Source organism: Sus scrofa, chromosome 4 (genome assembly GCF_054392235.1).
Source record: "Sus scrofa isolate SSC_HxYL_T2T_F1_AM1 chromosome 4, Sscrofa_HxYL_maternal_Yorkshire_Landrace_v2.0, whole genome shotgun sequence".
NCBI classification, from domain to species: Eukaryota; Metazoa; Chordata; class Mammalia; order Artiodactyla; family Suidae; genus Sus; species Sus scrofa.
The window spans coordinates 73,893,513-73,911,952 of record NC_139386.1 but is presented as its reverse complement, the minus strand read 5'-3'; the positions used below and the strand labels follow the sequence as shown (position 1 = coordinate 73,911,952).

The window sequence follows — 18,440 nt, the reverse complement described above, 5'->3', positions numbered from 1 at the left end:
AAAATCTGCATGTGACTTTACAGCAGGTTCTCTAGTTCTCCTATCTGCAATTCCACATTAGCAGATCTAACCAATCATGGACTGTGTAGTTCTATAGAATTAATTTATTGAAAAAAAAATCTGTGTGTAAGTGGACCTTCACAATTAAAACCCACGTTATTTAAGGGTCAACTGTAATTACAAAAAAAAAAAATTTAAATTGCTCTATATTAGCAATAATAACCTAAAAATAATTGGAAATAATTCTATTCCTAACAACAATCAAAATGTAAAGCATTTAGGATTTAGTTAACAAAAATGGGTAGAAATTATGTAAGGAAAACTGAATTTCTTACTATGATAAAAACAGAGCTGAATAAACAAAGTAAATACAAAGTTTCTAATTAGCAGATATACAATTTTTAATATGTGAATTCTAACTGAAATCAATCATAAACTCCTGTGAACATAATGAGGGGAATTCCTGTAACGGCTCAGTGGTTAACGAATCTGACTAGGAACCGTGAGGTTGCGGGTTCAGTCCCTGGCCTTGCTCAGTGGGTTAAGGATGTAGTTTCCCTAAAAGATAGTAGCATTACAATGGTAATCCCACTTATTTTTCTTTTCTTTCTTTTTTTTTTTTATTATTTTCCCACTGTACAGCAAGGGGGTCAGGTCATCCTTAGATCCACTTATTTTTCTTACTGGCATTGGAATAGTGAGACAAATCAGTAGAATAGACCAGAAGAGCATTTACAGCTGTGTATCAAGGAATACTAGAATTATAAGTTGTGTAAATTAATCAGGACTGCTCATGATGCTTAATTCACTGATATGCATTGTGAATTTCTAAGACTTTTTATACAACATGGTTCTCACCTTTAAATTATAAATTTTATTTCATCATCCTGTAGGTCCAACTCAGATCCAGTTTTCAAGAGAGGTCTTTTCCTGTTTTCAATTCAGTTTAGCCTCCCATAGACATTCTATCCCAGTACCATAGGCCGTTTTCCAAGTAGACCCTGTTACCTACTGAAATTACCTTGCTTATCTGGTGACCTGTTTACCAAGCATCTCCCCTAATGGGTGTCTTGGTCTAAAGGGCTCACTTGTCTCATTCCTGCTCTGTCTCCCATATGTGCAGGGTGCCTTGCACCTAGATGATACTTGGTATCCATCTCCAGTTAGATGGATATGTGGTGGGTTTGCCAGTGAGGCCCTTGCTCCGAAAGTAGTTATCTTGATTCCACTCTTAGCAATATGTAGGTCTTGTAAGGAAGGATTACTCTAAGTAGGTAATCATAACTTTTAATGGTATAAACATGACACAGAATTCCCTTTGAATGACTCAATTGATTCCCATGAGAAAGCTAATAATAGAAAATTGTCCTCTTTTCTTCAGGATGTTGATTTATTATCTTTCCATTGAGAAAATAATGATGCTAACTTAACCTAGGAACCAAGGTGGCTGCTTGCAGATGCACCATTTGCCTTGGAACCACATCTTGAGTAACCCGATATGGGTATTACTTCAAACATCAATTTTCTAATTTATACGGAAATTTCCCTTTTTTTTTTTTCTTTTTCTTTTGCTTCTTTTTAAGGACTGCACCTGTGGCATATGGAGGTTCCCAGGCTAGGGGTTGAATTGAAGCTGTAGCGTCCGGCCTACACCATAGCCACAGCAATGCAGTATAGGAGCTGTGTCTTTGACCTAACACCGCAGCGCATGGCAATGCCAGATCCCTGACCTACTGAATGGAACCTGCAACTTCATGGTTCCTAGTTGGATTCGTTTCCATTGAGCCATGATGGGAACTCCAGAAATTTTCCATTTTTAAATCTTTGGGGTCTTTTTTCCTGTCCTTCCTATTCCATAGCAAGTGGATCAAGACAAAAGGCCAAACGAAAGATGATTTTAAACCATCCTGGGCTGATTTTGTGTGGTTAATTTTTCTTAATCCAAAAGTATTGTGACGTTATTCTGAAAACAGGAACACTCAGAGCTCATGCCATAATCTTAGTCACTCACTCAGTTATTTAACAATTCCATACAGATCTTCATACTTACAGATAGAAAAATATTAGACAGCATTTCTCTAATTTTCAATTATGAAACATTAGAGAATTTTTTTTTTTTTTTTTTTTGTCCTTTTAGGGCCACACCTGCAGCATATGGAGATTTCCAGGCTAGGGGTCTAATCAGAGGTGTAGCCGCCAGCTTACACCAGAACCACAGCAATGCCAGATCCTAGCCATGTCTGCGACCTACACCACAGCTCACAGCAATGCCAGATCCTTAACCCACTGAGCAAGGGCAGGGATGGAACCCGCAACCTTATGGTTCCTAGTCAGATTTGTTTCCATGCTCCACGAAGGGAACTCCAACATTAGAGAATTTTAATAGAAGTATACTCCTAGAGCAATTTTACAGCAACGTGAGATGGAATGGATTTTCTCCCCTTGTGTGAGCTACAAGTTGGTTGTTTAGAGACTAATGATTAGTTGTGTGTTCTTCATTCTTATTAACTAATTGAATCTCAACAATGTAATACAATATATAAATATGGAATGAATACTTTTAGCCTGGACTATTTACAGGTAAGATCAGATGCTTGGGATGCTTTTATAAAGGGAGTTGGAGTGTTCTGCTCCAGTGCTCTCAGACTCAATCTTACCATGGCTGTTAGTACCATTTTCTAAGGCCATTGCACATCTGGATACTGATGGCAGAAGAGTGATGACATATCTCGGACCCTTTTATAGTTTCCCCTTTTATAAAACTTTTTATTTTTTTTTTAAGAACGGTGCAGATGTAACTGTAAAATCTTTATTCTAATGAGAGAGCCGAGAGCTTGGGAGAACCCACCTGGAAAATCCTCTTATTTTTAATATCTTTCCTGCTTTCTTTATAGACAGCTCATCAAGCTTATAGATGAGAGAGAATTAAATGAAAGTAATGGAGAACTAGACATGGGGAAAATAGGGCAACAGCAAATTGTAATAAAAATACCAATTGAGAAGCAAGTTGGAGTAAAAAATCAAATAATAATAAACATTTCTCTGTAGTGAAATGTTAGTTGGTCCATTTGGAAAAATCTGATCCACCTTTAAAATTAGCTCCATAGTGAGATTTGTTTATCTTAGGTATTTGGAACTTTGCCTTGATAATCATAGGACACAATTTTTTGTTTTTAATAATAAGGAATGAATGAGAAGCTGTATAGGGAAGTTGCTGGTGTTTGTAATCTATAGGACAGAGAAAGCTGGGACTTCATGGCATTCTTTCTTTCTTCTTTTTTTGTATTTACTTCATTTTAGAAAGACAGAAGTTCTCTCTTTATGGGAAATTTGAGTTTCTATCTTCCAGCTAAATTTAGGTAAGTACTTAAGAAGTACTTAAAGAAATATACAACCTTAAACCTTGGTCTGCCAGGTTTAAGGTACCTGGAAAGGACTTTAATTCAATCATTTCTTAGGCAATCTTGCTGACTGATTTTTTTTTCATCTATAAAAGGGAGCTAATAAATTCTACGTCAAAAGGTTGTTGTGAAGATTAAATTTGTTGTAGTTAGCTTAGAAAAAACTTTTGAGCTAGTAGTCATTTAATAAATGCTAGATGATAAATATCAATTTTATTATTACTATTTAACATTTGTTAAAAAAATTTTGTAGGCCCTCTTCCAGCAGATGGGAGTAACGAGAATATGATGACATTACCCCACCTGTTCACTACCTTGTGGGAGTTCAGTGTGGAACAAGGGTTCTTAAATAGGACTCCATGGGTGGGTGTCAGGAAGTCCATACATTCTTCATAAAATTTTGGAGAAGAAAAATTTTCTTCTAATTCTGCAAAAAAAAAGTAGGTGAGAATTTTTTTCTTTTTTCTTTTCTTTTTTTCCTGAGGAGAGGATTTCTAGCTTCATGAGATGATCATGGGCCAATGATCTCAAACAAAGGAAGGACCATTGGTCTAGAAGGATGATTTCATTACAGATTAGAAGGGCTTGCTAGCCTCCTCCCAGACCGAAGCATCAATTCATGGGCCCCAGGGCGTCATGGAAAATTAGGGATTCTTTAACTCACGGACTGTTTATCACAAAGTTCTTTCATTTCTTCTCTTTCTTCAGAAAGTCCCCATGATATTTTTTTATGAGGTGTGCATGCACACATACACCCCTCAAATGCCAATAAAAGAGGAAGTGATACTAAACAATTCAGCAGAAGTATTTTCACTTTCATAAGAAAGAGTTTTTCTGAATTTTCTGTAGAATGTCTAATGCCTTCTCTACCCTGTGGGTGGTGTTGTAACCCCCCAGCAGGCTGAGCGTTCCCGAAGGGCAAGAATAGATGAGGAGTGTCTTTGAAATACCAGTGTCCTGCAAGGGTTCCCACATAGAGCAAGAGGTCCATGAAAGTTTGGTTCTTAACTGAACTTAACCACACTGGAACAGAGTATACAGATAGGTACTTCTTATGACAGAAGCAAGTTTTTTTGTGGTTTTTTTTTTTTTTTTTTTTTTTTGTCTTTTTATAGGGCCGCACCCACAGCATATGGAGGTTCCCAGGCTAGGGGTCCAATTGGAGCTACAACACCAGATCCGAGCCTCAACCACGACCTACACCACAGCTCACAGCAACGCCGGATCCTTAACCCACTGAGCAAGGCCAGGGATCAAACCTACAACCTCATTGTTCCTAGTCGGATTTGTTAACCACTAAGCCACGACGGGAACTCCAAGCAGGATTAATACTATGAAACATTTTGCTTTCTGTGTTTCCAGAACCATACCCACTGAGACAAATTTAGCTTGAAAAGATTCATTAGTAGCTAATGATTTTGAGCATTTTTTAATTATTATTCTCCAGTTGCCATCTGACTCTATACAGCGAGAGAAGGTCGAAGATTGGGCCAGTATGTGAAAGAAGGAAGGGTCTCCATGCCCTGTGAGCAAAGAGGAGTAGTCAGAGGGAGAGGACGGATGGGAGGAGGAACGGAGTGGCTGCTGTGTCACCGTCCTCAGCTGTCTGTCACTGACATGAGAATTTGCAGCTCTCAGGATTCTTGTGGTTTCAGTCTGTGCATGAAACGTGCCTTCTAGCTAAGCATTTCTTCATGGAACTCACTACTACTGCATTTTGAGCATTTGCTTCCAGAGCACAGTCATAATCAGAGCTCGTGTCCTGGATAATGTCACAGTGGCCACCACCTACCCTGGAGCTTCAGCTTCCCAGGAGATTTTTAGATAATCCAGGATGGTGCTTTTGCTTTAAACAAAACTGACTTTTCTTTTAAAATTCAGTTCAAAAGGTGGAGGTGGGAAAATAAGCAACTGAAAGCTTCCTGCAATTCTGAACTGGGGCTGGGGGTGATGGAATGCCCTCCGTGAGGTGCTCAGGTATGGAGAAGAACTAGCTTCTCCCCATGGATGTGTTAGGTGTCATCCGCTCTTATATTTTCTATTGTCTGCTCACTGGACAACAGACTGATGAGGCAATGAAGTGTATGGGTCATGCAGATCAATATAGCCCAAGTCCAGGGAGGTCTCAGTGTTATCCCCTGAACATATATGTGGAAAGAGGAACAGGTGACTGTGTTGAGGTTCAAGAATATGTTTGTTGGAGTTCCCATCATGGCTCAATGGAAACAAATCTGACTAGTATCCATGAGGGCACAGGTTTGATCCCTGGCCTTGCTCATTGGGTTAAGGATCCAGCATTGCTGTGAACTGTGGTGTAGGTCACAGAGATGGCTCGGATCTGGTGTTGCATGGTGTAGGCTGGCAACTGCAGCTCCAATTCAACCCCTAGCCTGGGAATCTCCATATGCCACAGTGTGGCCATTAAAAATAATAATAATAATAATAATGTGTTTGTTATAACTATCTTTAGCAACCTTTGTGTCTGTGGATCAAAACTCACATGGTTCCTAAAGGTATGTTCTTTCTTTCTGTCTTTCTTTTTTTTTCTTTTTGGCTGTGCCTGTGGCATGTGGAAGTTCCATGGCCAGGGATGGAACCAGAGCCACAGCAGGTACAATGCCTAATCCTTAACCTCTAGGCCACCAGGGAACTCCTGTGTTCTTTTTTTGTTTTGTAGGGCCACACCCATGGCATATGGAGGTTCCCAGGCTAGGGGTCGAATCGGAGCTGTGGCCGCCAGCTTACACCACAGCCACAGCAACGCCGGATCCTTAACCCACTGAGCAAGGCCAGGGATCGAACCCGCAACCTCATGGTTCCTAGTCAGACTCATTTCCGCTGCGCCACAATGGGAACTCCTACTGTGTTCTTTATATGTAATTTTCAAATGGGGACTGAGGAAAAACACCTTTAATTCAATTGAAAGGGGTCAGTTGTCAAAGGGGTTTGTAAACCATTCTCTACAGTTAGGATAGTAAGAGATAGGCTCAAAGTGCTCTGTAAATAGGACAATACTATATCCCAATCATGGCAGTTGTCCTAGAAAATTACTTAGTAACAACCCTTTTGTTTTCAAATCTTCCCTGATTTACAGGGTCATTCTGTCTCTAAATACTTGTGGAATAAAGGGAAATGGAAGAAGAATTATATACGCCAAAAGAACATTTGGAGGCTTTTCTATATTTCTGAGAGTAGAATATGCCAAGAAAGCCAACAACACACTCTAGTCCTAGTTTGTTAATGGTGAAATCTAAATTTGCTCAGTTTTGCAGAATCATGATGGAAGATGGAAGGAAATGATTTTGTTAGATCTTCTTAAGATAAAGATCTTAATAATAATCAAAGATAAAAAATAATCAAAGATAAAGATTATTTCCAATTAACAGCTGAAGACTAATGTTTCCCAGAGTTCTTTTCAAAAGCCTAGAAAGTGAGTCTTGTTATTTTAGATTTTGTTTCTCATCCTTTCTTTTGACTGCAGCTGATTGTTAATTTAAAAAATAAATCAGTACAAGACAATGAATGTATAGTAACTAAGTGGTTTCTTTGAGAATGTCCTTACTGGCTCACATATTAAAACACAATTCTGAGAATACTGCATTCCCACCCCAAAACTGTTTGAATTCAGTAAACAGTAGAAATGTAGGAGGATTAGTTTAAGAATCAAGAGCATTGACTCTTTGGAAACATGAAAGATTTCACTTCTACAAGATCTCTGAAGCCTTTGCAATGTGTTCATTGCTAGTATTTTTCATTTAAATTTATTCCATTTGAAGAGCTCATCTATCTTTATAACACGGCTTAAAAAGTACTATGAAGAGGAGACTTTTTTCATAGAGGAGGTTAATTATGCAGTAGGTGCCTCAAGTTGAGTAAGATCGCCCCAAGAGGAATTAAAGGTTAGGTTTTGTCTTGCTTGAGTTACACCCTAGTCATGAGGTTGCCATGCAGATCTTGACATAGGAGGCCAAGAATGCCATGTGATCACTTCCTTCCAGGACTAGTGGTCTGCCCCCACACCTCTGCCCCATTTCCTTCTCCATCTCTTACTGTCCCATCTTAACCAACAGTTGAGCCACAGTATAAACAATCTTGACCTCAGGCTATGTACTGGCTGCCCTCTCTGCTGGCTTGGCTGGTGTTCTCCTAGTGTCTCTACATATTGCCCTGCCTTTGAAGAGGAATAAATGTCCCCTTTGATGTCATTCGTCAACTTCTCTGAGACCAAATCCATGCCTTACTCTGTGATCTCCTTAGCTGTGGCCTTCCTTAGCTCCTCTCATTGTTCTGTAGGTAGAACCCAATTCATCTGGCTCTGGAATAGGTTAGAATGGGGGTCAACAGAATATTAGCAGGCTCTTATATCCCTGTAAGGCTTCTCTCTCTCAAGCCAGGGTCAATCCCAGCCATCCATGAAATTGCCAGTTTTAATCATCCTCAAATCTTGTGGTATTTGTTCAGACTGGAAATCTTCCTAGGTTTTCTGGTTAAGGTTCTATTTCCTTGACTGGATTGTGGGGTTTTTTTTTTTGTTTTTTTTTGTTGTTGTTGTTTTTATCTTTTGTCTTTTTAAGGCCGCAGCTGCGGCATATGGAGATTCCCAGGCTAGAAGTCCAGTCGGAGCTGTAGCTGCTAGCCTACACCAGAGCCACAGCCATGCCAGATCTGAGCCACCTCTGCAACCCACACCACAGCTCACAGCAATGCCAGATCCTAACCCACTGAGTGAGGCCAGTGATCGAACCTGCAACCCCATGGTTCCTAGTCGGATTCATCTCTGATGTGCCATGACAGGAACTCCCCTTGACTGGGTTTTAAATGCGAAGAGTATTTTTCTGGGCTGAGGCTCTGATACTCTGCCTAGCTCATGTCACTTTCTCTACAGGGGCTCTTAAAATTCTGATCCCTGGTTGGCGTCCTGCCCCACACGATGAGTATCAGTCTCCAGGATAAGATGTTGAGCAATGCCATTACTTTGAAACTCCTGTTCCTGTGCTCCTCTCCTGATGGGCAATCATTAGCATCATAGGCTTGTTTGGTTGATCTCAATCAAACTAGGATTTGTCATGCTTATGAGACCCTTCTTGAGGGGCAACTGATAGACTCTACTTCCTCCTCATCCTCTGTGGCCTGCTGTTGATGTTCCAGGATGTCCTTCTAAGACCTCTCAGGTTAGGACTCCTGTAAAGTTGTACATCAAGTTTAGTTCAATACACATTCATTGATTGCTTTCTATGTTCAAGTGTATTGAGAAGAGGGGGTGAGTATGATGAAATGGCACAGCCTCAGCCCTCTAAGAATTTATGGCATGTGAGCAAGACAGACATCTTAAGAGGTAATTTTAATGTATTGCAAATAAAAAACAGATTTACCTATCAACCTGCCAACTGCAGTATAAGCACTTGAGTAATGCTTATTAAATTGCATTCTCTGACATGGACAGGCTTTGTTTCCTCTCTAGGCATCACTCCCAACCCCTTCTCCACATCATATCCTTCACCTAATTAATATCCCCTGTGTACTTCTTTAGTCAGGAGAAAACCGTGTATCTGGGTAACAAAAAAATCTCTTTGAGAGGTAAGATTTGTGTATTTTTTTGATCAGCAAGAAAAATTTAACTGATGACATTTACTATTATTAACTTTTATCAAGTGCCCACAGAATACTAAGAATGCTTGAGAACAAATACAAAGTCAGTATTCCATCCTGTCATATTTATAATGAGATAAGAAATATATTTAATGATTCTCAAATTTTAGATCTTAAGCTCTTTCCTCCCTTCATTGTAATTACGTTTCATAGACTGATTTTCTTTATACTCTACGGCCTTTCATGGTATCAGTCTCTTAGGTTATAGCTTTCTCAAACAAGTGCCAAATATGATCAAGAAATAGTTATATATTTTATGTTACCCAGAAACCAGTATTTTTCTCTATTTCTACAGTACTTTTATTTTTATTATCTTTGCTAAGCAATACTTATATATACTTGTATAGCTTTTACTGTATGCCAGGCACTATTCTAAGAGCTTTACAACTCACTTAATCATCACAGCAAGCTCATGAGGAATGCAGTCGTCAGTTTACAAGCCAAGAGAGCGAGCCACTGAATTTTAGTCACATGGAGAGTGCTGGAGCCAAGTCCCATTCCCAGCTGGTGGGACTGTGGAGGTCACGATCCTCAACCACGCCACTGAGCTATCTCTTCAAGGTGGCTTTGGACACTTCAGTGCTCATTAGCACCTCTGAGAAAGGGTAGAGGTATATGAGACAGGCACTGTAGTGCACTCTTGGTCCACAGGCTTCATTCCTGAAAGCTGTTTACTCCTCGTGAAGGAATAAGCTTCTCTCAATGTTATTTCTGTGGGGTCAGTGGGGCTGTGACCTCTGGAAAGACCAGTCTTGAATACATGACTCCACCTGGGCCAATCAGGTTCTCTCTCCTTGGAATTTTGAATCAGAACCCCATTAGCACTAGAGACCCAATTTGCATAGAGTCAAGGCTTGCACAGCCATGTTCTACAGTGCATGCTTATGTATTTTTGGTGTATCACAGGCTGTGAAAAGCAAAGACTGCATAACCTCAGAGAGATGGATAGAATGACTTTGATTTCTGTTTTCCAGATCCTGCTTTGAGTCCATTGCCGGATCTACCTGCTCTTCCTGCCTTGGCTTCATTAGATATGACTATGTAAGGATTTCTAGCCACTATAATCAAAGTTGTCAAGTTGTAGGCAGCTGACACTCACACTTGTCGTCTTGGTACTTGTTGGCGGACAGGGTTATTCATCATTTATTACTATTCTTACTCTCATCTTTACTATTGCTCCTTTCCAAAGTTACCTCTAAAAATAAAACTATTTCTGGAAAGGGGGAGGAATTGAAATATATTAGCAAATGTTTCAGAAAAGTTTTGTTGATAAATAGTTGAAAGTGAAGTTCCTTGGCTATAACTCAAAAGATAGATAACTTCAGGAAATTTCAAGAAGAGGAGGGAGGGGCTCAGCTACAGAGGGGGCCAAAATGTACATGAATAGATTTCTATCCAGGACTTGCCTTGACTTAGCTTTTGAAACCGGAATTTCTCTAAAGTAAAAGGTAACCAATGTTGAAACTTGGAATAACTCACCTTATTTCTCCTGTTTAGTCATGCAGTTATTCTAGAGATGGATTTATAATCTTATATGCAAGTTCACAGGTGGAAAATCCAGACAGCCTAGTAATTAGTTGTGGTTGTTACTGAATAGTACTAAATGGTTTCTTTTCCTTTTATTTTTTCTTTTTCAGGGCTGCACTTGCAGCCAATGGAGGTTCTCAGGCTAGGGGTCAAATCAGAACCATAGCTGCCAGCCGACACCACAGCCACAGCAACGCCAGATCCAAGCTGCATCAGCTACCTACACCACAGCTCACTGCAACACCGAGTTCTTAACCCCCTGAGCAAGGCCGGGGATGAGTCCTTAACCCCCTGAGCAAGGCCGGGGATTGAACTGCATCCTCATGGATACTAGTCAGATTCATTTCCACTGGGCCACGACGGGAACTCCATGAATGGTTTCTAACTTGGTTGTCTGGAGTCTTTATGGAGAATCAGCCCCCAGATGGACATATTTCTCACTTTCTTTGAAAAGAAATCAGGAAATTTAAGATGTTCCCCAGCTGAGATCCAGATAAGGCCCTCTTGATGCTCTAGACTCATAATTAAAGTTTTGACTCTGGAAAATCTCTTCTCTTAGCATTTATTACAGCATCAAAGAAACCTTCAAAAACTAAAACTTCTGCCCAGGGGGGACAATCATGGACTTCTCTGAGTAATCATTACATATGGTTGTAGCATTATAGCACTTGAAAAGGGCCTTTGCAGAAAATTAAGGATGGTGATAACAGGAATGTACATTTGAAAACCAGTATGCATTTGAATATATGTTTTTTTAAAGCTTAAGTTTCTCATAAAATAAACTGGAAACCTAAGTTTTATTTTCTATTTTCTTTTAAAAAGTATAATAGGCAAAAATAAGGGAACCAAGACAAAAGTCCAGCAATGAAGACTATTCTGTAATGTAAGAAAATACTTGCTATTCTGTGGCTTTCCATAATGTCACGTGTTACTTAGGGGCTATAAGCCTGATTTGCTTTTGTCCGTAGCTAATATTAATCGACATTTTAACAGATTGCTCTCTTTGCAAAATCACCTTATGGCACTACTTTCAACATCAGCGTCTATCACAAAATACATTTCAACTGTTTTGCAAACAAACTTTCTTCCAATTAATAATTAAACAGAGGAACAGCTTGTGGTATATGCTTGGAACTAACTTTACTATATATAGTTGGAAATGACAAGCACACATGAAGATGTGACTGAAGCCGGGTAACATTTAAATATTCAGCTTTTCCTCTGTTACCTTGACTAGAGTAAAGTTAGTTCCCAAGGTAAAAACTAAGTGGTCTGCCGGCATATGGTATAACCTCCATTTGAGTGCTAAAAGCTGGATACTGTTTTTGTGAAACAGATGTTGTTGAGTGCAGCAATGCACAACTGACTCTAGCTAACAGCTGGGAATCCTTCGTGACCCATATAGCGAGAAATAAACATAGTCCTATGCTTGGCAAAAGTGTAAGAAAGCAAATTTCCATTTGTTAAGAGCTTATCAAAATGAAGAATAAATGTTTTTAGCCATAAACTGATTTTATTCACCAGAGTAATCTTTCCAGCAGCTTATGTGATGGCCTCATAATATTACAGGCACCCTTTGCCAGATGAAGGCTGCAGTTGCACTGACATATAGTACAGATGGAAAATAAACATCTGCCTCAATCAGGAGAGAAGACCAAGGACAAGGTTGACGAATATTATCTGGCATGACCATCTTTGCAGGGAAGCATATAAATGCTACAGGACCAAAACCACTGGCATCGTCTGGTGTTGTCCTTATGTGGCTACTGACCATGAAGAGAGATGATTAGTATGTGCTCTCCAAGGAGGAGGCTGCAGATGCTCTGGATGATAGGATTCCAACTCTCCAGGATCTGCCTCGCTCTAGCCACACCATGCGAGTCGCAGAGCGATGCCATTTTCTTTCTTTCTTTTTTTTCATGGTTCGACTGCATTTATTGTCTGCAAAGTTTCCCTTCTTGTTGTTGAATGCCATAAGCAAGGGGAGGAGGGGATAGAAGAGGAGCTAATTAGGAAAAGATAAGAACATTTTTCCCCCAATCATTGGAACATGCCCACAAAGCTGTGGAATCAGAGTTCAAATCAAATGTTTTTCTTCAGCTGAGGACTGAACCCCAACATTTTGATTGTGTATCACTGTATTTTATTACATGATCCAACTTCACCGTTAGCAGAATTCAAGTGGGATAACATATGTTCTGTGGAAAAGGCACGTGTGCGAACACACAGGCGTGCGTGCGCGCGCGCACACACACACACACACACACACACACATCCTGCAGTCCTAGCACTGAGTTCCTTTTGTCCTCATTGCAACCAAATGATTCATGTGGCACAAATAATATGACAGATGTAGCTTTAAAAATTCAGTTTTACTGCGAGTGTCTTTTTGACTGAACCTTCTTTCATTTTCTGGTATCTCTTGTGACCATATGGAGTTTAGATGGCAGTGAATTCCCTTCCTCTAACTCAAATCCTTTTCTGCACCTGGGCACAATTTGGGATAAGGAGGTGAAGAAAAGGGAAAATGTGTCAGGCTTAATATATAGGATTATATTACGAGTAAAGAGTACTTTTACCTTTTTGTGAAAAGACAATTTTAGTACTGTGGTTCTGTTACAGTGTATATGGATTTTTTTATTGTCTTTTCCTTGACTCATAAAGACAAAGAGACTCGCTTAGATTCTGATAATCTGGTGGAAGCAATCATGACCTTAACTTCAGATTCTAGAATGAGCTGAAATCTCACATTTTACTACTAATAAATCATTTATTGAGTGTTTCTGTATCAGGTAATACTTAGCTCTTTATGTATACTAGCACACATACAACTTTTTTTTTTTTTTGTCTTTTTAGGGCTGCACCTGCAGCATATGGAGGTTCCCAGACTAAGGGTCTAACAGGAGCTGTAGCCACCGACCTATGCCACAGCCACAGCAACACCAATCCGAGCTGCGTCTGCAATCTATACCACAGCTCACGATAATGCCAGATCCTTAACCCACTGAGCGAGGCCAGGGATTGAACTCATAACCTCATGGTTCCTAGTTGGATTCGTTTTTGCTGTGCCACAACTGGTACTCCTATAATATTTAATCTTCACAAAAATCCTGTGAGTTAAACACTGTTATTATTTTTTTGCTTTTTATTTTATTTTATAATTATTTTTATTTTTTCCATTGTAGCTGGTTTACAGTGTTCTGTCAGTTTTCTACTGTACAGCAAGGTGACCCAGTTACACATACATGTATACATTCTTTTTTCTCACATTATCACATTCTGTCATAAGTGACTAAATATAGTTCCCAGTGCTATATAGCAGGATCTCATTGCTTATCCATTCCAAAGGCAATAGTTTGCATCTATTAACCCCAAATTCCCACTCCATCCCACTCCCTCCCCCTCTCCCTTGGTAACCACAAGTCTGTTCTCCATGTCCCTGATTTTCTTTTCTGTGGAAAGGTTCATTTGTACTGTATATTAAGATTCCAGATATAAGGGATATAATGTGGTACCTCTCTTTCTCTTTCTGGCTTCACTTAGTATGAGAGTCTCTAGTTCCATCCATATTGCTGCAGATGGCATTTTGTTCTTTTTTATGGCTGAGTAGTATTCCATTGTAAACGCTGTTGCTATTATCCCCATTTAATAGAGGAAGAAAATAGGTCACAAAGAGATTAAATAATATGTCTAAAGTTACACAGCTCATGGTAGTGGAACCAGCATTCGAACTGAAAGATCTTGCTCAAAAGTCTGTGCCCTTGACCATGATGTTACTTACCAGTTGTAGAATAAGTTAAATAAGTTAACGCTCACCAAATATCAAGATGCATTAACGTCACTAATATCGACTCTATTTGGTATGGTATTCAGAAAGATGTTTCATTTAATTATTATTACTATGTTAGATCTATTCATTCACATAAGCAATTTGTGATCATTATAAAGTCAAATAATATACAAACTTATGTAAAAATTTATAATCCTTTCATTTTCTTTCAGATCAGCCCCCCTTGAAGTAAGAAATGTCATCAGGTATGTATTTTATACCTTTTTTCCCTGCTAACAATTTATGCCTCTTTTTTTCCCCCTTCTTCTGTTCTTTTTTTAACCTCCAAAGGGGGTCATATTTGTATACATTATTCTCGGTCTTAACACAATATTCCACAGTGTGTATGTGTAGTATATACAGAGTGCATATTCTATATGTGTGGGGTGGGTGGGCATGTGTATACACACACAATAATTTATTTAACCATTTGCCTGATGGTGTCATTTAGTCCTTTGTATTTTAATACATTAATTTGTTCATTTTTCCCTATTCCAAACAATGACATAGTAGACATATTTGTTATATCTCCATGTGTTTTTTGTTAATATCTGTATCAAATACTCCAAGAAATGGGAGTAATCATCAAGGGGTGTGTGTATTTTTTAGGTGAATTAAAACATTTTTAAGTACCAAAAATTTGGCCTTTAGGTATACACTTATTTATGATTATCTCCACAGTTATTCTCTTTTCAGTTAGCTTTATTGAAACATAATTTACTTACAGTAAAACTCACTTGTTAAAATGTACAATTCTGTGAGCTTTGATGCATATGTATAGTTGTGTTATCACCCGCAGAGTTAAGATATAGAACTGTTCCAACCACCCCAAACTTCCCTCGTGCCCCTCTGAGTCAGCCTTGTCCCTCTCCAGATATCTGTCCCTCTGTTTTTGCCATTTCCAGAATAGCACAGAAATGGAGTCAGACAGTGTGTAGCTTTTGGATTCAGCATAATGCATTTGAAATTCATCCATCTCGTTGCTCATATCAGTAGTCTGTTCCTTTTTATTGCTGAGTGATATGCAATTGTATGGTTGTACCATAGTTTGTTTATCTGTTCACCAGCTGAAGGGCATTTGGTTTGTCCTCAGATTTAGTATTTATGATAAAGCTGTAATATTTTCCTAAAGGTTTTTGCAAAAGCATAGGTGTTCATTTCTCTTGGGAAAATACCAAAAAAAAAAAAAAAAGGAATTTCCTAACATATGGTAAGTACTAACTTTGTGAGAAAATGTCAACCTGTATTCCAAAGTGTCTACCATTTCTTTCCTGCCAGCAGTGAGTGAGGATTCTAGTTGGTCTGTATTCTCATCAGTACTTGGTATTGGCAGTTTTTGTTGTTACTGTTGGTTTTTTGAGTTTTCATCATTCTAAAAGGTGTATAGTGGTATTTCACTGTGACTTTAATATGCATTTCCTAAAGACTAATGATGTTAAACATCATAAAGTGAACTGGAAATTTTCCCACCTCTTCTACTGCTTGGAAAGGTTTGTAGAACATTGACATTATTTCTTCTGTGAGCATTTCACATGATTTACAAATGAGGTTACCTGGGTCTGAAGTTTTCTTTGTTGGAAGATAGAGGAATATTTAGGTTATATATTTTTTTCTTGAATGAGCTTTGGTAATTAGATCTTCTAAGAACTTTGTGTATTGTGTCTATCTTGCTAAACTGACAGGTGTATAATTTTTTATAATATTATCTTACTGTGATTATAGTATTCATAAAGTCTCAGGGATGTCTCTACTTTCACTGCCCAAACTGGTAATTTGTGTTTTCTCTTGGCTGATTTGGCTATTTGTTTATCAATTTTGTTGATCTTTTCAAAGAACTAGTTTTTGGTTCATTTTTTCCTGTTTATCGTCCAGTACCAGTTTTATTTATCTTTGCTTTTTAATCTTTATTTTTCCTTATTCTGATTGTCTTGAGTTAATTTGTCCTTCTCCCGGTTTCTCAAGGTGGAAGTTCAGATATTGATTTGAAAACCTTCTTGGCAGCCCTCACTCAGCATCTCCAGTTAGATGGTAGAATATTTCGCAGAAAGTATAAGAAGATATGGCTGAAAGACATGAACAATTACAGATTTTATAGTTGATATGCATATTCAAATTCCAAAGTTTAAATCACCAAATGGTAATTTCTTAATGTTAATGTTATATGTTATTGAGCATGAAACATGTCTAAAACTATATGGTTTACATAGGAGATAGTGATCAGTGCTTCATTAAGTGAAGGAATAGGGCAGAACAAATTCAACAACTTCTCATTGCATAATGGGTTTGACTAGGTTTTAACTCCACATCATGCTCATTTGTACTCAGTACTTCTGTATTCCACAAAATATTTCAGAAGGGGCTTAAAGCAAGAAACTAATAAAACCACAGGCCTGGGGGTAAACTAGAATAGAATAAAACAGTGCTAGTATGTTAAAGCTGGAAGGGGCAGTGAAATTATCTAGTTCACTTCTTTTGTTGTATTTATGGGAAAACTGAGGGCCAGAGAGGGTAGCAACTGGGCCATCATCACCTAGACAACAAGGATAGAATTCAGCCCCACGAAAACCTGTGTTGTTACCAAATTCTCAGCCCTCTGAAGGCAAGGACCACAATTCTGTTTCTTCAGATTTCCCATAGTGAAGGCCATAATGTTGTGTGTTGTTTTACATGTAATGAGAAATGACTAAAGTATAAAAACAGGAAGTGCCCACGCACATGCCAGAGGGGGAGCGAAAGGGGGAGGGGGAGGGAGGGGAGGAAAGAAGAGAGAGGAAGAGGGAGGAAGGGGGGATTTATTATTTCTCTAAAAAAATGGTTTTCCTAGTTTTGTTTGTGAATGAACCAGTGAAACAAAGCATCTGAATAAAATTCAGTAGTCAGAATTCAGTATTCTAATTCTTCCTTGTAAGGGGACTCTTCCTTTGTTCCCTATTTTTCTCCTATAAGACTTAGGTTTTCTTCAGTCTGGAATGGTCTTCGGTCTGGATAGGAATGAGTGATAGCAAGACCTCTTATGCTTCTTCCCAGCTATACCAGTCTGTGGGCAATTAAATAGTGAAGAAAAAAGATCCTTCTTAAATGTGCAGCACAAACTTTGTGTGTAAACAAAATAAAGTAATTATTTTTGAAAATTATCAGACTCGTTGTAGATGCCTCATAGGCATCTCTTAGAATTCCAGAAGTGTTAAATATTTATTATTGGTATGTTCCCTAACTTTGAGCCAAAAGGAGAATTTTTTCCAGCTTGTGCTATCGTGATAACGTGTCAGATGAAAAATATGTATGTTGTTTAATGAGAAAACAATCATGGTGCTGTAAAAACCAACCACATTCCTCATAGTTTTCTTTTTTTCCCAGGATCTCTGTGAACCAAGTATACACAAACACACAGACACACACACACAGACACACACACACACAAAATCAGCTTTCATTGCTGGAGATCAAACTCTAGCTGTGCTCAGAGACTCAGATATCCTAAGTTATCCTTTCTTTTGTCTTCCTTACCCAAGAATTTTACTCAATTGAGATACTCTCAAAATCCTTAAAAAACCATAAAAGCCTTAGATGCTTGAAAATCTTAAGAAACTTAAATCCTAAAAAATATTAAAAAGAGAAAATTGTCATTTTTCTAACTCTTTACCTTGCTAGTTTCAATCTCCATTGAGGTATATCATTTTACCAGTAAAAGATCATTCCATTCATCTAAGAGAATAACCTCTAATAAATTGTATGTGCTTTTGGGATAGGCAAAACGTTCCATTTGATTGGTCATTAACATGTTTTATAAACAGATTTAATCAGTTTTCCTTCTTGTGTTATTAATATATTTTGAGAGTAAGCTTCTTCGGGAGCAAGAAACCCCCAAAGCTTCTTTGATAGGAGGGACTATGGAAAGATAGGATGATGATTAAGAGTTGTGCTTAGAAGGCTTAAGCCTGTGGTTTAGGCTGGCAGCTGCAACTCCAGTTAGACCCCTAGCTTGGGAGCTTCCATATGCCACGGGTGTGGCCCTAGAAAAGACCAAAAAAAAG

General features: G+C 38.6%; 2 long non-coding RNA genes across 5 annotated transcripts in view; one reads left to right on the top strand and one right to left on the bottom strand.

Moving 5' to 3' along the window:
* Positions 1–18,440, top strand: part of LOC102167557 (uncharacterized) — a 289,014-nt gene that overhangs the window by 45,341 nt on the left and 225,233 nt on the right. The window contains exons 5-6 of the long non-coding RNA XR_014843731.1: positions 10,025–10,091; positions 14,580–14,612. This is a non-coding gene — a long non-coding RNA (uncharacterized LOC102167557). The remainder of the gene's footprint in view (positions 1–10,024; positions 10,092–14,579; positions 14,613–18,440) is intronic.
* LOC110260285 (uncharacterized) overlaps positions 14,441–18,440 on the bottom strand; it is a 493,307-nt gene continuing 489,307 nt past the window's right edge. For all 4 annotated transcript variants that reach the window (XR_014843742.1, XR_002343281.2, XR_014843745.1 and 1 more), the window contains one exon: positions 14,441–16,469. This is a non-coding gene — a long non-coding RNA (uncharacterized LOC110260285). The remainder of the gene's footprint in view (positions 16,470–18,440) is intronic.